General features: G+C 50.4%; 1 protein-coding gene and 1 long non-coding RNA gene across 5 annotated transcripts in view; both read right to left on the reverse strand.

Moving 5' to 3' along the window:
• Positions 1 to 27,356, reverse strand: part of ZHX2 (zinc fingers and homeoboxes 2) — a 154,831-nt gene that overhangs the window by 108,944 nt on the left and 18,531 nt on the right. The gene's annotated exons all lie outside the window — the stretch shown is intronic.
• On the reverse strand, positions 16,304 to 27,001 carry LOC144381820 (uncharacterized). Of its 2 annotated transcripts, none has more exons than XR_013447710.1 (2): positions 25,740 to 27,001; positions 16,304 to 24,862 (listed from the first exon to the last, which is right to left on the reverse strand). It is a non-coding gene; the product is annotated as an uncharacterized LOC144381820 (long non-coding RNA). The 2 variants fall into 2 exon arrangements; XR_013447709.1 differs by having other exon boundaries at positions 16,304 to 25,404.

Consider the following 27,356-nt stretch of genomic DNA (forward strand, 5'->3'; position numbering starts at 1 on the left):
TGAATGTGATAAAGTCCCTCCACGTGGCGTGTTCAGATTCTCCCTGTCTGGAGCAGCAAACCCACGCCCTCAGCACCAACAGAGCTCCCCTTTACAATCCATCCATGCCGATCCTCCTTCCAAACTTACCTTCTATCTGCAGAAAACCCGTCACGATGGATGCCATCTGGGGTCATTTATTTTGTATCCTTTCGGCACTTTTAAAATTCAGAGCCCTCAACTCCTGGAGCTTTTGCCTTGCGATTGTTGGCCCATGACTTTGCTTGTATGTGTGGTTTCCATCCCTACACTCCTTAGCACTCACAGGTGGAATCAGTCTTTTACGTTTGGTTCCTGTTATACTGAAAGTCTGTGTTCCTTAAAATTTATATGATAAAGATTTATTTATTTATTTATTTGAGAGAGAGAGAGAGAGAGAGAGCATAAGCGGGGGGGGGGGTGGAGGGGGGAGAAGAGGGAGAGGGAGAAGCAGACTCCCCGCCTAGCAAGGAGCCTGATGTGGGGCTTGATCCCAGGACCCTGGGATCATGACCTGAGCCGAAGGCAGACGCTTAACTGACTGAACCACCCAGGCGCCCTTAAAATTTATATGATAAATCCTAACACCCAATGTGACGGTATTTGGGGGTGGGAACTTTGGGAGATGATTAGGTCATGAGGGTGGAGCTCTTATGCATGGGATTCGTGCCCCCCCCTTTTTTTTTTTTAAAGATTTTATTTATTTATTTGACATAGAGAGAGAGAGTGAGAGAGGGAACACAAGCAGGGGGAGTGGGAGAGGGAGAAGCAGGTTTCCACTGAGCAGGGAGCCCAATGCGGGGCTCGATCCCAGGACCCCGGGATCATGACCTGAGCCGAAGGCAGACGCTTAATGACTGAGTCACCCAGGTGCCCCGGATTCGTGCCCTTCTAAAAGAGCCCCCAGAGAGACCTCTCACCCCCTCTGCTATGTAGGACACAGCAAGAGGACAGCCATCTGTGAACCAAGAAGCGGGCTCTCACCAGATACTGAATCCACCAGAGCCTTGATCTTGGGCTTCCCGCCTCCAGGACTGTGAGAAATACATTTCTGTGGTTTACAAGCCACCCAGTCTCAAGTATTTTTGCTCTAGCAGCCCAAATGGACTGAATCCCCAAGAGAGCTCAAGTAGAGAGACTTTCTTGCCCAGCTCCTAGAATGAGGTGGGAGAGTTTTCACATTGTTCTTATTCTTGTTTTCTAACGTATATGAATGTGGATACATGTGTATCCTTTTTTTTTAATATCTACTTTTAAAATTTTTTATTTTTATTTTTTTAAAGATTTTTTATCTATTTATTTGAGAGAGAATGCTAGAGAGCATCAGAGGGGGGAGGTCAGAGGGAGAAGCAGACTCCCCGCTGAGCAGGGAGCCCAACACGGGACTAGATCCCCGGACTTCATGATCACAACCTGAGCTGAAGGCAGTCGCCCAACCAACTGAGCCACGCAGGCGCCCCATGCGTATCCTTTTAAAGGGACTATCAGCACATTAAGTAAATGTTCAAAAGTACCGAAATTCTAACCACTGTTCTAAGTTCTTGAGGCCCTTTAATGAGAGTAAAAGGTAACAGGCCTTGTTTAAGTGCAAATTTTGCAGAGTCAATCCAATTACTTTGGATTTGCAGATTTGGAGTTAAAACGTATTATAAGATACCCTCTGTCGTGTAGTACAGTGGTGATTAAAAGGACATGCTCTGAGGTGAACCCTGGCTCAGTCACTTACCAACTGTGTGACTTTGGGCACTCTAGTTAACCTTTCTGACACTGGGCATGTCTGGATTCCTTTACAAAAATGTTATCCTCGTACACATGCACTCTATATATTCCTTCTTTTACCTACTGTACTGTACAAGCAGCTAACATTATTACACCATTAAAACAGTCTGTAACATTTTATTCAATCACTGGCTCAGAGTTAAGTAAATGTTTTCTAACTTTTTGGCTGAAATGCAGTGTTTTCATGACTTTTCAAAAGAAAAGATCAATACCCTCAATTTGTAGGCTATATGAATGGTTATCTGCCATCTCTGGATACTCTGCGTAAAATAAAAGCCAGCCCACAAGTACAGTACAGACCCGGACCCACTGTGCTCTGTTTATATTCCCAAGGAGGATAATCTGTAATTAGTCATCCAGGAGCCTGTGCACACATATGATCCATCAGCCCCAGGAAAGGGAGGGGAAAATACACGAGATGAGATGAACCACTCACCCGTTCAGGGCAGCCCCCCTCATTTGGTCCTGCAGCCTAGCTCAGCCCCCCCCAGCCCCCCTCAGCCCACGCCAACTGGGCCGCCTCAGGACATCGCCTACAGTTACACCTCGCACAGTTATCTCCTGACAGTGTGGGGGGCTCTCTGCTCAGACAAGGGGAGTTACAGGATGACACATCCCGAGATCCCTTTAGCCACACTGGTGCACGCAGGCGTGGGTCGTGGCTGTCCCTGTCTTCCCTCGTTCTGGTTTCCCTGCTGACCAGGCATCTCCCCCTTTTCTATATAATGACCCCGACTGAGCCGGTTTGAGGATACACTCTCCCTTACAAGTCACTCTTGGGGGGATGTGTGTGTGAGTGTGTGTGTGTGTGTGGAGGAGGAGGAGGACCACACGCGTGCGCACACACACACACACACACACACAATCGAGGCATTCTCTCTCTTTTCCATCTCCAGTTCCTGAAAGACCGGGAATCTTTGCTCCGTTCCTCTCCTGAGCTCCAGGTCTGTGCTCTCCTGTGTCCCCCACTCCTTTCTCCCTCACCCTGTGTCTGTTCTCAAGACTGTCCGGGAGCTGGGGCCCTGATACTACCCTCTCTGGGTCAGTGACCTCTAGATTCTCTCCTTTTCTTCTAAAGATTCTGCTGCTGGAGGCAGGTCTGGGTAACCTCGAGCTGGCTACTTGATCTCTGAGCCTCAGTTTCCTCATCTGTAAAACAGGGATATATTAGTACTAACTCGCTTCACAGAGCTGTTGGAAGGATTAAACGAGGTCGCACGGGCACGGCACTTGGCTCAGTGCTCTGGACAGAGAAAGCACACAGATGTTAGCAACTAGTATCATTACCATGATTAATTATAATATTAATAACAACTGTTATTCCAAAAGGCCTAAGGTTGTCCCACAGCTTGTCATTTCTGTGTTCCTCCATCTCAGACTTCCTCATGTCCCCCTTCCAATCCTAGCCAACCCCCCACCGCTATTTCCCGATTTTTTCTTTTAAAGATTTTATTTTTAAGTAATCTTTACACCCAACATGGGGCTCCAACACACAACCCCGAGATCAAGAGTCACATGTTCCACTGACTGAGTCAGCCAGGCGTCCCTTAATGTTTCTTCTCTATGGACCTGTAAAAATAACAAAGCTGGATTTAGAGTCGGGGGATCTGACTCCTACTTTTTAAGGAAGAGTAAAAATGGCCTGTGACCCTGGGTAAGTAACAGCCTTTCCGGGGTCTCATCTCCCTCACCTGAGAAATGAAGAGGTTGGACCACAGCAGCGTTTCCCGAAGCACGTTCTGGAAGCTTCCACCACACCCATGTCCCTACACAGGGCCCCCATGGCCAGAGCAGTGCCGTAAGTGACCAACCTAGCCCCCGTCCCCCAAGCTCCACCTCTGTTAGCTTGTTGTCTAGATCTGGATATTGTCTACACTGCTGGCGCCTCAGCACACGGTTCCTGGGCTGACCCACACCCTCTCATAAAAGGAGATTTTGAATTGGCGTAAATCTCAGCTCTGCAAGGAAGGAGAATGAGCTGCCAGCTCTGCTGAAAAACTAGGACAAGGTTCTCTTTAGCAAGTCTCCAGGTACTGTTCAGGCAATCACTGGGTATCATGAGCCTTAAAATACGCCCTGCCTGGTACAATGTCTCCTGATTAAGTTGGCTGCCAGGCCCAGGGCATTGCAGGCAGGAATGGTGAATTTTAAAACCACACAATTACTAGTAGTTTGGAAAACCCTTTTGAAACACCATGCCAATCATTTAATTCATTTTCCAAGTCCTTTTTTAATGCAAAATATGCTAATATGTTGTTGGAGTGTCCAGCAGAGAAACCTGCTAGAAAGTGGGGCCTCTCTTGCTTGGGGGTTAAGCGGGGAGCTGGTGGGAATGGGGCACCGGGAGAATAATGGCTCATTTTCCCTCCAGTGAAGAAAAGCAGGCCGATGCCACTGGGTTCAAGTGCTTCTTTGTACTCCCTTCAGCTGCAACAAGGTGCGATCACCCTCGCGGTCACAGATTTGGGGCATAATGGGCTTCTTTGCTGCCCAAAGCCCAAGTCCCGCCCCTGGTAAGTGAGATGCGTCCTTCAGTTGGCTGTCATCTCCTCCTGGTGAGTAGGGGACAGTGGAGGAGGGAATAAGGAAAGGGTGAGAGAGATGTTTAGGGCTTGAAGGAATACATTAATTTGGGCCCGGGGCCGGGCGGAGGGAGTGGGGGACCTTTGACAGATGGCCTAACCCAGCAGGATTCCATTTCTCTTACCTGCACAAACTACATTAGGAGCGTAAACTACAGACTAGGGGCCTCTCTTAGAGGTTGTAGGCCAGTCTACTTCCTAACCGATGCCATCATATCATTGAAGGTTGTAGTTCTTGCTTATCTAGTAATCGAAAACTACTGGGTACTCCTTTGTCCGCCCAGCGCTGTGCTAGTCCTGGCGTGTGGGGTAGAGAGGAGTATAACACACGGATCTAGCGCTTCATGGCTATCAGTAATTGAGCACCAGCTATCTCCCAGGACAACATATGGCTTGATTGCAGGAAGAGAAACACGCGTCCAGGCACAAAGAAAGTGCCGTACACGTGGCAGGACCCCCTCGTATCGGCGTGGGAGAGCTGCAATGCAATCTACCGAATCTCTGGCCCAGGGCTTGCAAATGGGAGGCTGGGGCTGGATTCGGCCCCCAGACATGTTTTCTTTGACCTATATGACGATGCTTTAAACATTTTGGAATGTCTTATAAAAATCAAGATTTCCAACTTTCCTTGAAAAAATTAAAAGGGGCTCTCTGGCATCCCTGAGCCCATATTCCTGCCTGGGAACAGGCATTTGGAGCTCAGTGGCAGGTGTCCCTTTCAGACTGGGCACGGACTCTCTATTTCGTCAAAGTTGCTACGGCTCCCTATTCCTTACCTCTGGCTAGCCTCCCTCATTCCCTCTACCTGCCTGACTTCTGTCTGCATTTGAGTTTGCAAGCCTAACATAGGATAGGCCCCTTACTTTGCCAATGATGTCTGGGTCTCTGCTGGACATCGGGGTCTGGGCTGTTGTTTTTTTTGCTTTTTGTTTTTTTACCGTATCCACTGTGTGTCGTCCAGGGCAACCTGGGGTACACAGTGCATTCAATACAGGAGGACCATCATACCGATGTGATGGATGGACAAGCAAATGCATAGATGGATGGATGGATCAGCCCAAGCCATGGGTGCTGTGGGGTGAGGCAGGGCCATGTTGGGCAGAAGGGCAGGAGGAAGGGGGTAGGGGGTTAGGACAAGAACAGCCTGAAGGAGCTCAGAAAGGGAGTAAAGGGTTCTTGGCTACTTTGTGGACCTGAAACCCCATTTATTCAGTATTGTGTGACTTTTTTTTTTTTTTTTAAAGATTTTATTTATTTATTTGAGAGAGAGAGAATGAGAGAGAGAGCACATGAGAGGGGGGAGGGTCAGAGGGAGGAGCAGACTCCCTGCAGAGCAGGGAGCCTGATGCGGGACTCGATCCCGGGACTCCAGGATCATGACCTGAGCCGAAGGCAGTCGCTTAACCAACTGAGCCACCCAGGCGCCCTATTGTGTGACTTTTAAAATGTGTTTTTATTGTAAAACAGAACATAGATACAGCAAAGCATGTAACATACAAATTGTTTTCAACTGTTTATGATTTGGGGGGTCCTGTTTTCTTTCTAAAAGCCATCCAAGATGCTTCAAAATCAGGGCTTTCCATGCTTTTTCCAACTGCACTCACTGCAGATGAGAAACCTGCCTCGCTCTTCCAGCCTGATATGGCATCGCAGAAATACCAGGGGGTAGACAGTTAGGAGACCTGGTGTTCAAGTCCCAACCTGGGGAAGGCAGTTCACCCTCTCTGGACCTCAGACGGGGAGACGGGGGAAGGTCTCTCCGGGGTGCCAGCATCCAGTGCTCTGGGACTCCGCCAGGCTAAGAATACTGTGGCGAGCAGAAGGAACTTGCAAGGACACCCATGAAAGGAAGGACAGTGTAGCAATCACTTACTGGCTCAGGCCAGAAGCAAAACCGCCCTCGTGGCTGCATTAGAACCAGAAGCCAGGTGGCGGCATCGATCATAGATCCCTCCAGGTAACAGGACGTTGGCAAAAAGGGAACCTCAAAGTCATGGGTTCCAAGCCCCTCGCTGACCGCTAGGGACACAATAGTTTGGATGAAGAATGTGACTTGCCCAAGGTCTGATCCTGAATATTAAACCGCATCCTAGAAGCTTTTCCTTCAGCCTTTATTCCAAGTATAACCTCTCACTGGGTCTGGAGGCCTGGGGGTGTGAATGGGAAGGCTCCTCGGACCAGGCCTCTCACCCACGAAAGGGCATAAATGGAAACTTTTGACACGACCCTATGAGGCAGTCCAATACCCTGAATTAAAGTATGCTAAACTCACATTTCTATAGCAGAGCATCCCAGATGTCAAAAGAGTTAACCTGTTGATTAAAATATTTTACAGATCTATGATTTCTGTAATTGGCATATTTTTTTCATACTCTAATATGCCAGAAGACTAAAACCCTGGCTGTGGCTGGGGTCTCTCTTGATCTCTTTAAGGACTGATCCATGGCAAAACTAGAACATCGGAACCTGGGGGGAGGCCCCTTCAGGTCACTGAATGCAAGCAGGGGGTTGGTGCAGTAAATGGAGGTGGAGTAGGTCCGTCTCAGCCAAGTGCCAGGGGCGTGCTAACGGCTGGGTACAGGGCTGACCGCCCTGCCCATGAGGAAGGCATGGCCTAGCCGGGCAGCCAGACAGGGAACGAGCTCTAAAGTGATGTGACAAGCTGCTACAGAAAGTACTGGGGTGGGATGCCTGGGTGGCTGTCGGTGAAGCGTCTGCCTTCGGCTCAGGTCATGATCCCAGGGTCCTGGGATCGAGCCCCGCATCGGGCTCCTTGCTCAGCAGGGAGCCTGCTTCTCCCTCTGCCTGCCGCTCCCCCTGCTTGTGCTTGCTCTCTCTCTCTGACAAATACATAAATAAAATATTAAGAAAAAAAAAAAGAAAGTGCTGGGGCAACACGGAGGGGAAGAGAATGTGTGTTTGCCTGAGGTTTGTCCCAAGAGGCAGATGGTATGATGGGAGGTGTGGCAGACAGAATGACGCCCCCTCCAAAGATGTCCACGTCCTAATCCCCAGGACCTGTGAATATGTTATCTTACAGGGCCAAAGGGACTTTGCAGAAGTGATTAGGTTACAGACATAGAGATGGGGAGATTATCCTGGCTTATGCGGGTGGGCCCGATGTAATCACGAAAGTCCTTAGAAGTGAAAGAGGGAGGTGGGAGGCAGGGAGTCAGAGTGATGCAGTTCGAGAAAGACTCAACAGGCCATGGCTGGCTTTGAAGAGGAAGGAAGGGGCCATAAAGCAAGGAATACAGGCAGCTTCTAGAAGCTGGAAAACCCAGGGAAATGGATTCTCCCCAGAAGGGGGGAGCCTCCAGAAGGAACAGCCCTGTCAACACCTTGATGTTAGCCCAGTGAGACCCATTTCAGACTTCTGACCTCCACAAGTTTGTGGTCGTTTGTTACAGTAGCCCTAGAAAATGAACGTGGGAGGAAAACCCGAATAAGACAGGAGCCCTGGGGGACCGGTCCTGAACTGGCACCATTTGCTCTCTCAAAGCCTCTGTTTCTCCCTCTGAAAGACAGGAGCAGGGCGGGGTGGGAGGGATGACCGGCTCAGCTGGTAGGGCGTGCGACTCTTGATCTCAGGGTTGTGAATTCAAGCCCCATGTTGGGCTTGGAGCTTAAACAAAAACAAAACAAAACAACAAAACCAAGAGCACGGGGTGTAGACGCTCTCTGATGGCCCTTCTGGTTCTGACACTTGGCGATTTTACGGAGGAGTGGAGTACCCACTGGAGTGTAACGACTGGCGAGCGGCTGTGAGGGTGGGCAGGAAACAGACTGTCCCGAAGCGTGTTTGGTGGAATTTCAGTTCTATGGGCTGTGGATAAGGATCAGTTGGCAAAGAGGGCCATTCGTGCAGCAAATCATTATCCAGCACTTACCAGGCACTGTTCTGAGCTCTGCAGAGTCGGACAGGACAGATGACGCCCCTGCCCTCATAGAGCTCAGATCAGAGGAAGGAACCCAAGCACAGAGAACGAAGGAACAAGCCAGTTTCCACTGGTCATTATACCATGACGAAAATGCAATCTGGTGATAAGATAGTGTGGGACAGGGAGGCAGGCTACTCTCAGCAGGGTGCTCAGGGCTGGCCACCCAGGGTCAAGTTTGACATGGGCTTACGTGGGGGAGAGGATCTGGGCATTTAAAGAAAAGGGAAAAGACATATGAAGAAATACTGAGTTAAATAAAATTAAACAAAATTCTATATGGAGGAGTCCTGAGGGTTTGAATATATCAATTGGTTCATGGGCTCATTGTCCAATGACACGTTATTTTATTGAACCAGGCAGTGTTCTAGACACAGGGGCTACAATACTGAACAAAACAGGCAAAGTCCCTCGTGTGTGGAGCACCCTTAGTGTGGGGAAGACAGATAATACGAAACTCAACAGATAAATATAAAATCAGGATATGAAAGAACTCTGAGGAACAGAGCAGGTATGGGGATAGGTGTTGATGGTGGTGGTAATGGTGGTCTGGGAAGATATCTGGGGTAGATACGTCAGTAGAGAATTAACACGCAGGGTGAATCGGTATGCAGCATTTCCCAAACCACCATGACCACGGAACCCCTTTGTCACAGAGCATCATGCAGGACTCCTGCTCCTTGGAACACACTTTGAGAAAGACTGGCACAGAGACAGCTGAAGCATGAAGGTGGCATGGGCACACTCTCACAGGACCGAGGCTAGCATATCAACATGGAGACTACGAATCTCATGAACGCAAAGGAAGACATTTTGTATAGAAGTCCCTCCTCCAAATGCACATCAGAGTGTAGGAGAGGGGGCGCCTGGCTGGCTCAGTTGGTAGAGCATGTGACTCTTGATCTCAGGGTCATGGGCCCGTGAGTTCAAGCCCCAGGTTGGGCATGGAGTCTACTTAAGAAAAAAAAAAAAAGGAGGAAAGTGGGAGTGACTGGGAGGTCTCTGCTTGGCTTCTGGGTTAGTAAAGCCCTTCATTCTCTCTTGAGCTGTCCTGGATTCACCCTCAGTTCTGCGGGATTCATGAAGCTTGAGGATACAGTAAGCCCATGATTAGACTAGATGGCCTGAGCACATGCTAGTTTTCCCCAGAGAGCAGAGTATAAGAACAGGAATCCTTTTTTCTAGGATGTTATGTTGCAAAGAACATGTCTATATTCTTAAACTGCATCTGGGTGACCACAATCAATGTCCACCTTTCCGGGGATCTTTACCCAAGTCCCCTCCCAGTTCTGATAAAGGAATGAATGGTACACTCCAGGCACAGAAGCAAGATCTGGGCCCTGAATCAGGGCCCATACTCAGGCAAAGTGCACAGCCTGAGAAAAAGACGAATGTTCTCTCCTAGAGGCCACAGGGAGTTTCACTGCGAACGAACCCCACCGTCCCTGCAACGTCCTTTCCTGTCTAGAGAAGGCTGTCTGGACTTCCTCACAGCTCACATCAGATGAGGCACATTATGTATTCAAGTCGTGCAGCAGCGAAGCCTTCCAGAACGCCATCCTGCCCGGGCTCTGGCAGAAACGCCTCTCTCGGGAGCAGGCTCTGCTCACGAGAAGCTGGGCTCCAGGTCGGCCAGGGGACCGCTCGGAGAGCCCGCAGAACGGGGCCTCACCTGGCAGGTGGTAATGCCATTACCTGCCCTGTTCCCCAGGTCAGCAGAGACAGCTTGGAGGGGGGCGGTCTTCCCATGAGAAGCCGCCGCCTTTCCCGAGCCTCTGCTGCCCAGGAGCGGCGGGGAGCGCCTGACCAAGCACCACTGTGGTTCCTCTGCTCGGACGCTCTCCCTGCCCCAGACCACCTTCTTGTCACCTGTCATCTTTTTCATAGCAGCTCAGTGTCACTTCCTCTGGGAAGCTGCCTTGACCGGATCAAACGCCACCATTTGGGGTTCTGATGGCACATCACACCTCTTTTATGAGCACCTGCAGTAGCTTCTAGTCCCAGGTCTGCCACCCACTGTCCCTTAAGCAAATCCCCTCCCCTCCCAGGGCCTCAGTTACCGAAGGAAGGGAGTTGGTAAGACGCTCGCTCTGGTCCCAACCGTCTGGGCTTTCCCTTCCTAAGACAAGAGTCACAATCACAGGGCAGGTGGCCCCGAGCGGAGAGGAGGTCTTGCCCTTAGGCTGTGACCTTGGGAAAAACCCCTTCCCTCTTGTTCAGTTACTTGGCACCAAAATGACACAGTGAGCCACAACACTGGTTTCCAGTCTTTTTAAGACCTGACGTCCCTTTTCAAATGACGCAGTCTGATACCTAGCACAGGTGACAGTGTAGCTACTTTGTCTGAAATGGGAGCCAGGGCCCCTCGGAGACACCTCCCGAACCGGGCCACTCCCTGGGACCAGCTTTCCAAATCTAACACAAGGGCAAGTTCCAATGTGGACCGGCTGCCCGAATCCTGTGAGGGCCGCAGATCTGCTGTTGGCAAGTGTCCAAAAGATACAAAGGTTCGTCTGTTCCTCTTTAATTTTTCTTCTAATATTTGATTGCACGTGCAGCTCCAGAGCATGCACAAAATGAGGATTATAAAGGGAGGAGAGGAACAACCAATCAATAAGCCCACTTGCAAATCTTTGAGATGGACCGCTGGTTAGCTCTGCCGGCTCTCTTGCAGAGGAGGCCCCGACCCCCGCGGAGGGTGTGCCGGCCCCCAGCACGCCCCAGCACGTCCCGGGTGCCCGCGCCCCATCCTGCCCAGCAGCGCTGCCCGAGTTCCGACCAGGGGGTTCTGACCACGGAGGGCTGGGCGGCGAATCAGGACCCCTGGCCCCTGGGCCCCGGGAGCACTCGGTACAGCCAAAGCCAAGGGCACAAGTGAGGACTCCGGGTCCCTGCAGTAGCAGCAGCCCCCCCCCTCCAGAACTCAGAATTTGCTGGAACATCTACTGATCACTCTTACCCAAGTGTAAACGGCTGGGTGGCTTTCCACGGCCAGAGCTGTACCCGCCTTTATTTCTTTATTTTCTAACACCTTCTAAATTCGTCACCCTCCACGTGGTGAGCAAGACAGGCAGACATTTGTGGGGCAGGTGTGAGTTCTCCTGCTCCCTCCATGTCAGGGAGACACAAAACCCCACTGAGAAAGCATCTGGGAGAAGCCTCCACGGACAGGCCTTCGTGGGCACCTGTCCTTAGGTTTAGATTCGGAAGCCGAAGAGAGAAGGGTTTGGAGCCAGAAAGGTTTCTTATTTTGAGGCAACTGATTATTATTATTATTATTATTATTATTATTATTATTATTATTTAAAGGCTCTAAAACCATCTCCTTCGAGGTTCCCTTAGTTTCCCCCCCAATATTTATCTGGCTTATAAAAATGCATTAAATCAGTAGTCACTCTGCTCCTCCCGCTGTGTCCCACTCTCAGCCCCATGCTCTGGTGACAGTTCTCTTTATCAGTCTCAAGACAGCAGCTGAAACTACTGGGCGACCTGGCCTCTCCCCTTTCTCCCCGCTCGCTGCCCCCTTGTCCTGTTTGGTCCTCTCCAACTTAAACTGTGACCCCTCAGGGACAGACGCCGCAAGCTGGAAGGGGAGGGAGGCGGTGCTATTTATAATTCGGCGGAGTTGGCCCTCAGAACACGGCCATTTTTTCCAGGGGGCCTGCCAGAGCCCACATTCCCCAGGCTCCATATATGGGCCTCCCCCAGGTCCCTGTGGCCAGAGCCTCGCCTCCGAGGGAACGGAGGCCGCCTGGCCAGTCGGGAAAGGTAAGGCCCAGTCTGTCTCTCCAGGGCCTGTGTGGGGGGCCACAGCTGGCCTGGCCTCCCCTTGCTTCCCGAGGGGTGGTCGGAGACAGGGGAGAAAGGAATAAGGATCCCCGAGGTCCCAGCCTGACGGAATTGGAGAGCAGCCGGCTTTCCCCCCAGGGCTTGAATAAGAATGGCGAGGAAAAAATGTATTCTTGCTACGAAACATTAGGTCACCCCTTCTTTTTGCCAAGTGGTTTTCAATTGTTTCCATCGAGATGTGACTGAGGTCCACGGCAGCCTTGCCAGCCCCTGAGGGCTCCGAAAGCTGGATTTATGGACGCCCGTGGATGGGCAGATGGGAGGGGAAGCCCAGGGAGGGTGGGCAAGCCAAGGCAAGGGAGCGGGGCTTTGCCAAGCCGGCCTTTTCTGCAGGCTCTCAGCTTCCATTAGCGTATGTTCAGGACACAGAGAAAGGTGTCCAGCCTCTCATGGGCACGTGGACATAAACACCCCACCACCCTCTGGAAGCCAAGCACTGAGGCAAGAGGAAGGGCCTGACCGGTCGAGTTGTCACCCCAGGCTTTTGTCATCTCTGTCCCTTCTGTGCCGATGCCTGTCGGGCCAGGCTGGGGGCACACGTGGGCCGTGGTGGGGTGGGGTGGGGGAGCAGGAGGCCTGGAAACCCCCCTCCATGTTCATGTGGGAGATTTTACTTCCATTTCTTGGACAGTGTCTCCAAAACCTCCTCAAGAATCATCTGCAGTGGACACAGCTGTGGCAAATCAAGTTCAAGTCCGTCCTCTAAATAGCCTTCTGTGGCCATCTGGATATCTCTTCCATAGGATGGAGAGCATCTGGTATTATTATGAATTGTTATTTTTAATATTAGTAATAATAGTTTGGCTTTACTGAGGGCTTATTATGCCAACCACTTAACGTATAGCATCTCATTTCATCCTCATAATAAGCCCAAGAGATGGGTGTTGTTTTGCAGGTGAGGAGACTGGGGTGCAGACAGGTTAAGCGGCGTGCCCATGCTTCCCCTGTGGGTAAGGAGCAGACCCTGAATCTGTCCAACTCCTCACTTCCCACCTCTGTGCTACACGCACCAGCTCCTATCACTTGCGCCTGTGTCGTCTTTGTTACTTTCTATCCTTGCAGGTGGAGGCCATGTCTTAACGCATTGCCCCTTCTCTTTGCCCCCTTAGCATCCAGAACAAACTAGACTTATGGAAAATCTTCACTCATGAGGTGGCTCTTCGGCCAAGGGCACCTCTCACCTGTGAGCGCTTTTCAGCCTTGGATGGATTCTGGATTCTCTTTGGGCTCCGTGGCCTCTGCAGCCCTCCCTGTGGGACCAGGACCCTCTATGTGTGGAGGTCCCAGCTGCCCCTCCCGTCACTTGCTTGCCTGTGACAAATATGGGGCTGGCACTTCAGCAGAGAAAAGCAGCAGCAGGAGTTGATCAATTCCTAAGCAACAAAGATCCTGTTTTCATGCAAACGTCCTCGGCATTAAAACAAAAACAAATTCTTCCCAGGGCACGTCCTGGATGCCAAGTCTCGTTGCAAGACACATTTTTAAGCAGGGTTTTGCGCCTGCGTGAGAGACTAACAGGGGATAGGAGGAGAGCTGTGTGCCAACTGCCGAGTGTTACGAGGCGAGGCAGGACCTTAAGGTGGCACGTCAACAAGTGCCTTGAATTCGGAACAGGTAGGGACCACTGAGGGCTTCCTGGAGGAGGGAGTTATTCTGATTCAACTCAGGGGTCTCCTAACAGATGGTGTTGGCTGGATCCTGCAGGACCTGGGTGCCCACCAACACCAGCACTACTGGAACATCGCCAGGGTCCCTGGGCTTGCCCAACAGTCACAGAAACATCCACAGGGCATCTGGCCTCCAGCTAGCTCCAGCAGTTTTGTCCTTTAGGATCTTGGGGGTTCAAAGGCAACACACATTAGTTAACAGATTAAGGGCAGGCCGCACGATTCATTTTTGGCAAATAACCAGCAATACCAGGATTGCGGCATTTGAGGGCTGCGAGATCACGGGGTACCACCCCCTTACTGCTGAGGCCTGGCCCAAGGCTCATGGTCTAGCCAAGACTCCAGATCAAACTTCTTTTCTCCTGCCCTCTGAAACCTTCTGTGCAGCCTCCTATTCTCACACCGAGGAGGTATTCCCTGGCTTCAGCACATGCCCAGAAGCACCCAGTGGGCTCAGGGCTGGGAGATACAGAGAACGTGGCACCGGGTTGCAGCCTTCTCAAGCTTGCCTGAGCGTGGTTCCAGGGTAAGAGGAGCTCCTTCCCAACGCATTTCTCTTCCCGGCACCGACCACAGCAGCAGGGACCGAGCAGGCAAAGGTCTGGTGCTGGGCACAGTAAGTGGGCAAGTCTGGCCCATAATGGAGCTTCGTGACAAGAATCAGCTAAATAGAGTGGAAAAGAGCATGGACTTTGTGTACAAAAGACGTGGGCTGGCATCCAACACTGGCACTGTGTCAGGGATTAGGAGTGTTCCCCAGTATCCATGTTCTTCTTTTCCTGCCGGGCACGCAGCTGGACTCCATTTCCCAGGCTTCCCTGCAGTTAGGCGTGGTCATATGACTGCATGCTGGCCAATGGAGTGCAAGCAGAAGTGATCGGGGCCAATTCCAGGCTGGCCCCGAAGAACCTCCCACTTGCGGTTCTTTCTCTACCAACTGAATGGGGAGCAGTTCTAGGAGCGCAGGGAGACAAAGCCACGGAGGGAAGGAGCCTGGGTCCCTGAGTCACTGTGTGGAAGACCGCCTGCCAAACAGACTCACTGAATTGTGTTCGCAGGAAATGAACTCAAGTGTTAAGCTATTAAAATCCGGGGGTTGTTACAGCTGTTAGCCCAACCTGACTAATACAGCCTCTTGCTGGCCGCGTGGCCTCGGGTAAGTTTCTTAACCTCTGGCAGCTTCAATTTCCTCATCTGTAAAAAGAGAATTTAAAAGAAGCCTTCCTGAGAATGACTGGGCTAACATTTATAAAGATCCTACAACCAAAGGTGCAGTATGACTTTTGTGAGCCCTAGACATTTTTGCCTTTGTGGGTCCCTTCCGGCATTAAAAAACAAAAACAAAAACAACCCCACAAAAACCAAAAAACCCAAAATAAAAAACAGAAAAAAATTAGGTTTTAATATTACATTGGTATAAAGATGAATACAATCCGGGCCACATAAATCACTATGTTTATTATTGTTTAGTACTTTTATATTTGATTTTATATTCATTATTATGATGTTCATTTTGTTCTTCTGATTTTGAGGGAAATTAAAATTAAACATTTTCTGGGGCCCTAAAACTATTGTGAGCACTAGGCACTACGCCTACACACCGACCAGGGAAGCCGACCCTGCTTACTTACTGTGGTGCCTGGCCCATGATGCATGCAATAAATCAAAACTATTATGGATTAAATAATAATAATAGGAAGATGGAAGCATGAAATAGCAACAGAAGGTTATGAAGCCCCTTTCACAGGCTTCATTTCCTTCAACCCTCACATCTATCGTATGAGATGATTTTCACTTATATTTTCCAATGAAAAAGGTGAGGCTCAAGGAGATTGAGGGTTATGCTCAAGATGGGTAGGAACTTTGCACAGGATGCCTTGTATCAGGCGCAATGCTAGACACCTGTCTTACTCTATCATTTTTAATTTTCTCAACGCTGTGATGAGATAGGGCTTCTTTTTTTATCCCCATTGTATGACTGAAAAAAAAAAAGATATTGATGTAAGGACAAGTGGCTGAGCCAAGAACTGAAACCACTTCTGGTGCCAAATTTAATACTCACTCTACCACCTCGCCTTTCTATCTATCAGTAGCTTTGTCATGAGAATTGATAAATGGCAGCGTCTGCGGAGGGTGTGGGACACCCCAACACCTTCTTGCACAGAGCAGAGAAGAACCTGCTCAGGGCTGAGATCCAAACACAGCACGCCAGATAAGACTTGTGCTTGCTCATTCTCCACCCAAATGTACTCCTTAGAAGGCCTAATTATAGTGACTTCTATTTTCTTGTAAATAATCACATCTGTCATAACTGATTTAGCTGATCCAAGGATCCAAGTTGGCAGTCTTGGAGGCCTGAGCCAATGTGTCAATTATGCCAAGTAGTCTGTAAGCAAAAGTTGCACGAAATGGAAGAGAGAGGAAAAAAAAAACAGTCGCAGGCATATAGATGGTGGGGACCAATATGTGCTTTTTCACAACAGTAATATCAACACAAACTCCTCAACGTGGCCAATGGGTGTCAATCCATCGGCAACCTAATTTAGTAAAACAGACACAGCCAGCCAGATCCTGGGGAATAACAACAATCTTTTTTAGTGGAGATCCAATCCTAGAAACTGGTTTCTCCAATATCTTTTAAGTAAATACCCCCCCAGGAATTTGCTATGGGTCTTTACGCTTGTTTTCAGGGGGAAAAGATGGGTTGAAGGGCTCACATGATTCAAGAACATACAGGTATCCCCTTTGTGAAAGTCTGTGTTAGGCCACTTCACTTTTACGAAAGACCTACGTTAGTACCTGGTTTCTCTAATGTAAAGAAATCCAAAGAGGACTTTTGCTTTAATGGAAAAAAAGGCAAAAAGCAAAGATAGCATTCAGTACTGGTTTTGCAGCGGTGGTTAGAGGGGCAGCCAGACCCCGAGGCGGGGGAGGGGGCCCCACCCAGGAACTTCCCCGGGAACCTACACTCAGTCCCTGATGCCACCAGAGTTCTGACCTGTGTCTGTGAGCATCTGTGCTTTATCTTGACTTAGTTTGTGCATCCATTAGCAAGATGTGTCCTATGGTATCAAAAAAGTCTAAAAGAGGTGATTTTGGGGGGTCTGGGAGTGCTAAAAAATTTCCCATATAAGTTAATGGTAATTGCTTCTTTGCTTTATGCAATTATGGCTTGCTTACAAAAGGTTTCATAGGAACACTCTGCGCTAGGATAGCAGGGGAAACCCCTTGTAGGGGCTATAAATACAGTGTATCAATTGAGTGTGGCTGTTCAGCCAGCATAGAGTGGTAGCTAGAACTTTGGGTACGGATTTGGATATGGACTTGGGTATAAGTCTCTCTCCACTTATCACTAGTGTGACTAAACAAATCATGTAACCTTCCCCCAATTCATCTCAGCTTCCTTATCTATAAAATGGTGACAACCTAGAACCCTTGTGGGACTGAATGATATAATGGCCAAGTGTGACAGCCTGTTGGAAAGTGTAAGCACCACATAAATGCTCATCATCATTATTATGAACAGATCCACATACACTGAGACCGGTTTCTGACCCACGGGGATGGCTTCTTTCTCTCCTAATATAACTCCAAGGACAGATAATCATGCTTTCAGTCACAGAGGGGATGAGAGATTGGATCTACTTGGGACTTCTTTCATAGGCAGGTGTTTGAAAGTCTTCTTGCCAATTAAGCTCTGAAAGTCCCTGTGTCTGATGGGGAAGCTTTGAGAAAGGAGCATCTTCCAGGTTAAGAATGTGGGAAAGTGAAAGGTGCCCACGGGAAATGGACACATGCTTTTGGTGACCCAAATCCTGCAGCTGGTGTAACCTCCTTTGGGTCTGGTCCATCTGGGTGAACAGAGGGGTTAAAAGCATAGACTCTGAAGCCAGACTGCCTGAACTTTGAGTATAGCTCAGCTCTTCACTTGAGCTGTGACCTTGAGCAATTTATCTTTCTGTGCTTCAGTTCCTCAACTAAAACATGAGGGTAATAACAGTACTTATGCTTAGGGTGATAGTGAGGAATAAATGAATGAATACATGTCAAAAGTTCACAATAGGACCATTACATAGGAAGCAATCAGCACATGTCAGAATTTACTATAATGGCTACAATGGTCTTATTACAGTCAATGGACTTTGCCTTATCCGGTGTTTATACTTTTTTTTTTTTTTTAAGATTTATTTATTTATTTGAGGCAGGGAGGGGTACAGGGAGAGGGAGAGAGAGAATCTCAAGCAGACTCCCCACTGAGCGTGGAGCCCGACGCAGGGCTTGATCACGATCCTGAGATCATGACCCAGCTGAAATCAAGAGTCAACGCCTAGCCAGCTGAGCCACCCAAGTGCCCCTCATCCAGTGTTTGTTAACATGCGCGCTTAACAGCTTTTCCATGCCAAACCCCTTACTAGGAAGAAAATTCTGATCTGTATCTGAATCTGCAAGAGAGCCCCAGAGTCACCTCCTTCAAAGGAAGTTCATTTCCGGGGCAGAAATGTGGGAAAGAGGGCTCTGGGCTGAGAATCAGGGGGCCCAAGTCCTAGCCCAGTGCCATTTTGCCCACTCTGTAGCCTTGAGCAAGTCACTCCTCTCTGGGTAATAATTTTCTCAGGTGTAAAATATAGAGGGCTTTTGGCTGTGAACCTCAATTTTTTCTTTCTTTTTTTATTTTTTTAAAGATTTTATTTATTTATTTGAAGAGAGAGACACAGTGAGAGAGGGAACACAAGCAGGGGGAGAGGGAGAGGGAGAAGCAGACTCCCCACGGAGCAGGGAGCCCGATGTGGGGCTCGATCCCAGGACCCTGGGATCATGACCTGAGCCGAAGGTAGACGCTTAACTGTCTGAGCCACCCAGGCGCCCCAGTGAACCTCAGTTTTTTCATCTATAAAAAGGGATAATAGGAAGAACTATCACATCACACCCCATCATGTGCTGTGAACCAAATAATGCATCCCACGTGAAGATGGACAAGGGTCCTGAGCAGCGCCTACAAGTCTTTAGGCCATCCAGTTCCTGTGCCTCTTGGCCCATGGCTCTCCCTTCACTTGTTCTGTTCTACACATTGGTCTCCTGGCTTTTCTCCCACCCCTCAGGCATGCTCCTGCCACAGGGCCTTTGCCCCAGCTTTGTCCCTCTGCCTGGAATGCTCTTTCCTCAAATAGCCCCATGGCTCACTCCCTCACCATTTTCAATTTCAAATATTGGATTACTAATTTTTCCACAGCAACTATCACTTACTTATGATTATCATTTATTGTCTGTCTCCTCCCAAGCCAAGAATGTAAGTTCCGTAAGGGCAGGATTCTCTTTTGGTTCTATTCCCCGAGAGCCTAGACGACTACCTGGCACATTATAGGTGATCAGTAAATATTTGCTGATTCAATGAATGAATGAATGAATAGATGAAAAAGAGAGTACTTTGTACACGGAGAAGGTGCTTACTGAATTTTGGGCAGCCTTCCTAGATGTGAAGGGGGGACTCCTACTCCTTACTTGTCTTCTTTCCATGAGGAAGGATCCTCACCCAGACACCCTTGACCTGTTTCCATCCCCCTCACCCATGCTGGCCTGGAAGTGGAGTAAAGCGTCTGGCTGGCAGGTGAGTCACTGGTCCATTTCTGGACTCAGTGAAGTTAAGCTGCAAGCACCACAGATGCAGCCTGCCTGTTCTGGCTTCCCCATCAGACAGCAGCAGCGGCCATACGTAGTGTGTCTGCTTGGTGGGCTCGCAGTTCCCTCGTTGGGCTCCATACGGTGTGCAGTGCAGGACAGGGAATGCTAGAAAGACCTTCTAGCCAGCAGATGGATGTAAGTCATGCTCACTAGCCTGGTTCTGTAGGGAACAGAGTGGATATTTTGATCTCCACCTGTCTGACTCTCCTGTCTCTCTTGATTGGTCCTGAACCTGGTCAGGTAACAAGGGTTGGGCCATTTCTGACTCCTAAAACTCCAACCAAGTATTCCAAATTTAAATAAGTGAAGCCTTACATTCCCTGGTTCCAGACTGCCTACAATCCTGGTCACTCTCCTTGGACATACTAGTTTGTGGATGTCCCACATAGCAGACTACACTCCAAACTGAGCACAATTCTGCAATGAGGCTTGTGCCCCAGAAGAGAGGCGCTGTTCCCAGCTCACTCACTCCGGACACACTGTGCTACCAAGGCTGTTAAAGGATATCTATCCATCCCTCTCCCGGCTGCCGGTGCCCCCCGCCCGGGCCTGCAGTCCCTAGAGCCTTTCCCACCCAGGATCTGGGGTGCCTCACAGCTCTGTCTCTCGCTCGCATGGGACTTGAGGCTGTTCTACAAGTCACTAGATGGAGCTCATTCTTCTTGAGATCTTCTGGGAGGCTGTGTCCATCAGCCAACAGACTCACCATGGCTCCCAGCTTCATGTTATCTCTGACCACAGCGAAATGCAAGGGACCAGGGGCTGAAGGTCTGCAAGGTGTCAGGCACGGTATTGACCAGGTTTTCTCCTTGCCTTGTCCCGCCAACAAGCCAATGAGGCAGGTGTTTAATCCTCAGAACAAAACCAGGGAGGCAGCCGTTACCATTCCCCATTTTACAGATGAAGAAATTGAGGTTTTTAGAGAGGAAGGATCTTCATGTATCATCGTAGCTTATAAGAACACTGGATGGCTTCTAGCACTAGCACTTAGGTCGGAATAGGGGTGTGAGCCCAGAGACCCAGGCTCACCACCAGCAACCTCAGTCCGGACAATTTTACTCAGATCTGCCGACACCCTTTGGCGTACCCATTTAACCTGCAAACTTATCCAGTGGCGTCATCCAACATTTCTCCATCATGCTCCCCCGGAGCTCATGAGTGGCTTTCTCAAAGAGCTTGACGAAAACCAGAGAAGCTCGACTTGTGGTGTTTTCCTCTTCTACGAGCCCTAAAGCCATTTTCGAAAAAATGAAGCAAAGCTGGTTCAGTCTGATCTTAGTGAGCCCATGCCTGGTTCTACTGACCACCCTTCTTCCCTCCCACAGCCCTGGCCAAACAGCCTTAGACACAGTCCAGGGAACCTGGAGATTTAAGGCAACTAAGACCATCGCTAGCTGAGTCCAGGGGCCAGACGGGACCTGCAGTGGGGCCCTGCCTGCCTTCTCCAGCACGCTGGTGGTGGTGGTGGTGGTGGTGGTGGTGGTGGGGAATTGGCATAAGGATAAGGAAGCAAAACAATTCACCTGGCAAGAAGAGATCTGTCCGAACCACACCTGTTCCCCTTGCCCATTTTAATTCTGGAGCGCTACGCTTCTCTCAGCAGAAGCTGCCTGGACTGCCTTCCTGGAGCATTCAGGAACTGGTGACGGCAAGTCGTCCGGGGACCCAGAAATTAACAGCCTGCATTTATTAAACTCTTACTGTTTGCCAAGCACTGGGCACAGTGCTGGGTTTACATGATCTCGTAAAATGCCTTAAAACTATTTTTAGCAAAGAAATACATGCTCATAATTAAGAAATGAAATACTACAGAGGCTTATAATGAAAACCACCAGCTTGTGATAAAAACTAATCCCCGCCAACATACTCTCCAAAGGCAACCTTTTCTAACTGGTTCTTTTGGTGGCCACTTCTCAAAGTATAGGATTTCCCCTAACCGGCAAAAATATTGGCTGATGTAGATAGAATGACCGCCTCTCTTTACGGATGAAGAAACAGTGGCATCCTGTGGCCTCAGGTCACACAGCTGGAAAAGGGTGGAGTCCGGATTCAAACTCGGGTCTGCCTCACTCCTGGTCCTGCTCTTAAACTTCACGCTCCACGGCCGACCTGTCTGGGGCCCAGTAAAGGATGTGGCTCAGGTCACACCAGGCACATAGGCCCATGATGGCTTCTGAGGTCACCTGTTGACCAAAAATCACTCACGGTGGACGTAACTAAGTAACACCACGGGATTACACATAAGCAGGCTTTCTTTGTCCCTGGGAGGTTTGTTTCCAGCACTTCCTTCTAATCTCTTTGGGTTTTTTCCCTCTTCTGGCCACTTGAGCCATCTCTGAACCCTTTCTGTTACGATACAGCCGCCAACGTGATTTCCGAGGGCAGTTCTCTGAGGCCTACGGCCCTCTCGCAGCTTCCTCACTCTTATCCTGGAAGATGGTACAAAGGGCATTTATCCTCATCTCTGCGAGGATGTTGCAAAAAAAAAAAAAAAAAGACGAGTCCCTTCCAGATTCGGGTTTTATAAAGAAAGGCTTTTCCTTTATTTTGTGGTTATGGCTGGTGCTTGAGAGAAAGTGTGCCTTGCAAAATGTAACATTGCCAACTTTGTTAATAATACAGCTACTCATTAGGAGCTCCAACCCAGAGTAGTCAGGTTCAAATCTTAGTGCACTGACTAGCTTTGATACCCTGGCAAGCTACTCCCCTTGCTATAACTGAGAATTCAGCTGTAGATCTGGAAGGAGTGTGCTGAGGATTACGGATTATGAATGACGAATTGTGTGGGTCAACACGTGTGCTCTGCTGACCAGGGCTAGGGCTTTATATGTGCTATTATTATTTATTAGCACCCCTTCTAGCCCCCTGCAGTTTACCCGAGGCATCCCTGTATATTGCATGTGGTCCTCGTATTTAAAAGGAGTCAGGGCAGAGATGATTAGTTGTCCCTTAAAAGTAGTCAAAGGTATAATTACTAGCCCCGTTTTGCAGATGAGTAAGTAAACTGAAAAAAAGGTAAGTGAGCTGCCCAAGGCGATAGGATGGTTCAGAGTCAGAAGCAGTCCCTAAGACCCATTCGAACTCTCCTGCTAACAAGGCTGGGTGACTTTGCATAAGTCACTATCCCTCTCTGAGCCTCACTTGTAAAATAAGAGGGCCTTATGCGACAGAGAGGCGATAACACTGTAGTGTTAGTTAAGAGAGGGTGTTGTGAGTCAGACTCTGGACTTGAATTAGGGGTCTTCCACTTATCACCTGGGTGACTTCAGGCAAATTACTTAATTTCCTGGTGCCTCAGTTTCCTCATCTACAAAATGGGGCTACTAACAGAACCCACCCGAGAAGGCAGTTATGGGAACTGAATGAGTAACATCTTGGGACAAGGCCGGGTCCGTGAATCGCATAGCACACATCCGCGATTACTACTGAGGCTTCCCTGGCCAACCCAGCCTCCTGCACCCTGGTCTGCGCTAAGCCCCGTGTGGTCCGTACCGTGAGCTCTCTCTTGACTGTGGGGTGCCCACCGGGCAGGACGTCACCTGTGGCGTCCAGGCTGGGTGGTCTCGGACAGGAGTGCTAAACTTTCAGTCTGAATTCAAAGGCCACCTCCAAGTGCCTAACATTTCAATCTGAACGGAAAACTCGATTTTTCTACCTCCACCTAGAACCCTGACGATGTTTTGCTTTTCTTCCCATGCAGTCTGGAAATCCTGAATAAATGTCAAAAAGAATTCACCAAGTCAACAAATATGTAATAGTATTAAAACTCGTAGGAGCGAACCATTTCCTACATTACCAGAAGCTTAAGGGGATGATATTTTCAATTTCATTACTCAATAAATACGCCCATTTAGGGCCCAGGTGACATGGCTACGGTTCGTAGTTAAGCAGTCAGTCGTTCGCCCAGTCAGCCGGGAACCACCTGCGCCCGCTAGCAACTAGCCTCGGCCCATCCTCCGAGGGCCCAACCACACCGAGCAGAGGGAGAGCAGGGGCCCAGCAGCTCCCACTCACCAACTGCCTTCCGTGTTGCACTGCCTCCCCTCGCCGCACAGAAGCCCTCTCCACCCTTCTCCACTCTGCTCCGTGGCCCCTGTGGGCCCCTGTGGGCCCCTGTGGGCAGGTGTGCTCACCCCAGAGCTTCCGGGTGCGTTCTACCAGTGGGAAGAACCAGCACAGAGCAAAGGACAGTGTGGTTTCACCCCCACTTTGGGACCCGGAGCAAATGAATCTTTCTGTGCCTCAACTTTCCCATCTGCCAAATGGGACAAATAGGAATACCATCCCCCCCCTCCCCATAAATGCAGCTTAAATGATTTAGAACAGTGACTGGCCGTAGTAGGCACAGGGTGAATGTGGGGTCTTACTCCCTATTATCACATAAGACAGCCTCTCTTAAGCTCCAGTGGCCCCCCCCTCCCCTGGCCCTTTCCTGCCTAGGGGAGGTAGGCTCTTCAGCTGCTGCTAGCCCACGGTTTTCCCATTTCTTGGTGGCTCTGCTTACCCCTTGCCCACCCACCTGTAGACGGCCCCGTCATGAACTCCCCTCACTACACCCCTTTCTGCTGGGACCCTCACTTGGATACCTGTATCTACTGTGTGCTAGGCAGTTTGCCTAAGTCTCTCTAATGCTTACAACACCCCTGTGAGGGAAGCATTATTGTGCCCATTTCTAAGGCTAGGAAAACTGAGGCTTAAAGTCCAACCCAAGCCCCACAGTTAGGAAGCTGTGAAGCTGAGTTTCAAATTCAGGCCTAGCTTTCATAACCCAGGCTGAGTTTAATGCCCAGTGAAAAGGACACAGGCATCCATGGCTTCCCCAAAGCTTACAGATAAGACGTGAGACAATCTCGTGTGACGACTACTCTGACAGGAGTCAGAGTAGTAGAAGACTAGCGACCTTGACAACAGCCAAGGGCACCTGGATTGGCGTGTTAGTCAGGGATGGCTTCCCGGAGGAGGTGATAGGAACCTGACTCATACACAATGGGGAGTTATTCTGGGAACGAGGAAGAGGGACTGGAATGTGTAAAGGTCCAGAGGGAGAAGAGAAAGAGAAGACGCTTTTTCGGGAGCTGCAAGCAGCTCAAAACTCCAGGAGCAGAGAGCTCTGGGCAGACGTAATGACGAGATGGGGCTGGGTCCTGCCATGAAGCGCCACGAACGCTGAGCTGAGGAGCTGGGACTTGCACGTCTTCACGCCGGCGTCTGCAGAGGTGAGGCTTACCCAGAGAGCGCCTGGCCCCCTGTCTGTGACTGCCAGGTCCTTCTGGACGGAATGCCTACTTCAGACCTTCGAACCTAGCTTGGAGCTCCGTAGACAACAGGTGCTCAAAAACGAGACTGACAACTAAAAACAAAAGAACCGTAGTTGAGAGGCGCTCCCGTGGGCCCGAGCAGGTGCTGCCCGTGCCCCGCCAGGTGTCCCCTTGCCCTTCCCCCCTCAGTACCCTTCAGCCTCACTCCTAACTGCCGACCCCTGGGTTTCCTTGCTTGGGGGCTCTCTCTGGTTTCCGGGCCCACTTGGCTTCCTGAGGGGCAGGCCTGAAGCGCAGAGCGATGACAGCCCCTTCCGGAGCAGCCCAGAGCAGTGACTGCTGGGGGCTGGTGAGTCCCGTGCCTGCCTCACCCCTCAGGTGGGATGGGCTGAGGGCCCTGCAGCCTCCACTGGCCCAGGGGCTTACTCTGGTCACTTGCTTGAACGTGCTCTGTGCACACAAGGGACCCCAGGATCCTGGGCTCTAGTCTTGGCTCCGGAAGCAGCAGATGCTAGAAGGCACATGGGCCTTCGAGGGAGGCAGATCTGGGTTGGAGTCCAGACGGGGCCACATGTAGGCAGGTGACCCCTCTCGGAAGTCATGTGGCCTCCCGGTACCTCAGTTTGCTCAGCTGCTGTGAGGGTCAAGCATCGAAATGTAAGGAAAACACCTCATTAAGAAAAACTAGGTGCCCTTCTAGTGTCTTTTTAGGAATTCCTGAGTCTACATTCTAGCTGCTTTCTACACACCGCCAGTCTAGCAGTGATCTCATTCTACGGGCAACCTCGAATTTTGCATATTTGCCTCCTAGGAGACTGGAGGCGCCGAGAAGACGAGAAGATGGGGGGTCAAGTTTTACTCAGCTTGGCATCCTCCGGCATTCAGCACCGCCCCTGGCACATAGCAAGCATTCAATGAGTGTTTGTTGAATGAATGACTGACAGCAATGAAAGAACAAAGAACACCTACCAGTGAGGATGGGTTCCCTGGAGCATTTGCTCATTCACGGCATCTCAGTGCTGAGTCCGACCATGCGCCAGGCATCATCCTCGGTTCTTACAACTGTGGTCAAGGCCACCGCGCTCCTCCCTCACGTGGTGAGTGACAGAGGGAGAGAGCAGTGATCCTCACCCCAGCAGACCCACCCGGGGAAGCTTTTACAGTCTCTCCCAAGATTCCGATGGAATTACCTGGGGTGGGGCCTGGCTTGGGATTTTTTTTTTAAAAGCTTCTCAGGTGAATATAAGAATGTGCTGTTGGGGCTGAGCACCAGTGGGATCAAGAGAGGAAAACAAGATCACAAGAGTGAAGAGGGTTGTGCAGAAAACAGAACAGAGAATGTGGTTTGGCCTCATGGTTCTCAGAGGGAGGGGACGGTCTTGCCCCCCAGGAGACATCTGGCAGCATCTGGAGGCACTTCTGGTCGCCGTAACTGGAGGGAAGGTGCATCTGGCGTCTGAGGACCAGGGATGCTGCCATGCCCCGTCCAAGGCACAAGACAGCCCCCACGACAAAGAATAAGCTGACCCCAAATGTCGACAGTGCCGAGATAGAGCGGTCATGGTCTCGAGGGGCAGGGAGCAGAGACCACTTCGGAGAAGGCTTCCCCGTGGGCAGAACAGTAGAGCCAAGAAGTCAGTCTCTGGAGGAAGCGAGGAGAAGCACGGGATGTGAGGTGGGCCCAGAGCCACCATCACAGCCTTGAACAGAAAGACGCCAGATGGTTAAACCACCACGTCTGGCTCACACCACCTACTAACCTAAGAGCCCTCGCACCTCTGCTCCTGCTGTCATTCTGGGGTTGTTTGCTGGGGTGGGGTGGGGGAAGGGAGAGGGAAATCCGGCTGTTTTTGCTTGGCTGCTTTCACTTTTCAGTCCCCACCCTCCTTCTGGGCTCCCAACCGGAAAGGGGGGGGAAGGAGAGGGTGTTCATTCAGGCTGACCACTCAGCAGTCCCCAACACCACCTGCAGGCCCACTTCCTCCTCTTCTCCTAAAGCATCTCCCGCTGCCACCCCCTGGTCTCCCAACGCTCTAGCTGCGGGGGAAGGGAGCCTTCTTCGGAGACATCCTGCCAGCTTCCCCCAGCCCTGGGAGAAGTGATTTCCCAAGAGAAACAGGGATCCACAGAGCCGTAAATAAACACGGCATTCCAGAGGAGGAGGGGTGCGAGGGCAGGCTCTGCCCCCTCACGGAGATGGCCCATTAACTTCTCCAGCCCGGCACCCGGGACCTGAGAACCTGCCAGCCCCCTCTCCAGCCACCCTCCCCCCAGCCAGCCGCCCCTTCTCGATGCTTCCCTGTAAATCAGTTGCAGACCCACTGCCTTGGGAGTTTGGACTATCAGCAGCTGCATGGAGCAGCCTGCTTGCACAACACCACGTGGGTTTTCCAAGGAAACGTCACCAGAGTTCCATGGCCAATGTCGGCGGGAAGTCGAGTTCTTTTGTACAAGGCTTCCAGAAAGGTCTGAGTCAACAGGCCGCTCCGAGGGAGCCACGGTGGCAGCAGGCCTCTGACAGGCAGCCCTACCTGCAGGAGTCCTGCCAACCTGGAGTGGACAGAGAAGAACCTACCCTACGGCCTC

Source organism: Halichoerus grypus, chromosome 5 (assembly GCF_964656455.1).
Source record: "Halichoerus grypus chromosome 5, mHalGry1.hap1.1, whole genome shotgun sequence".
NCBI lineage: Eukaryota > Metazoa > Chordata > Mammalia > Carnivora > Phocidae > Halichoerus > Halichoerus grypus.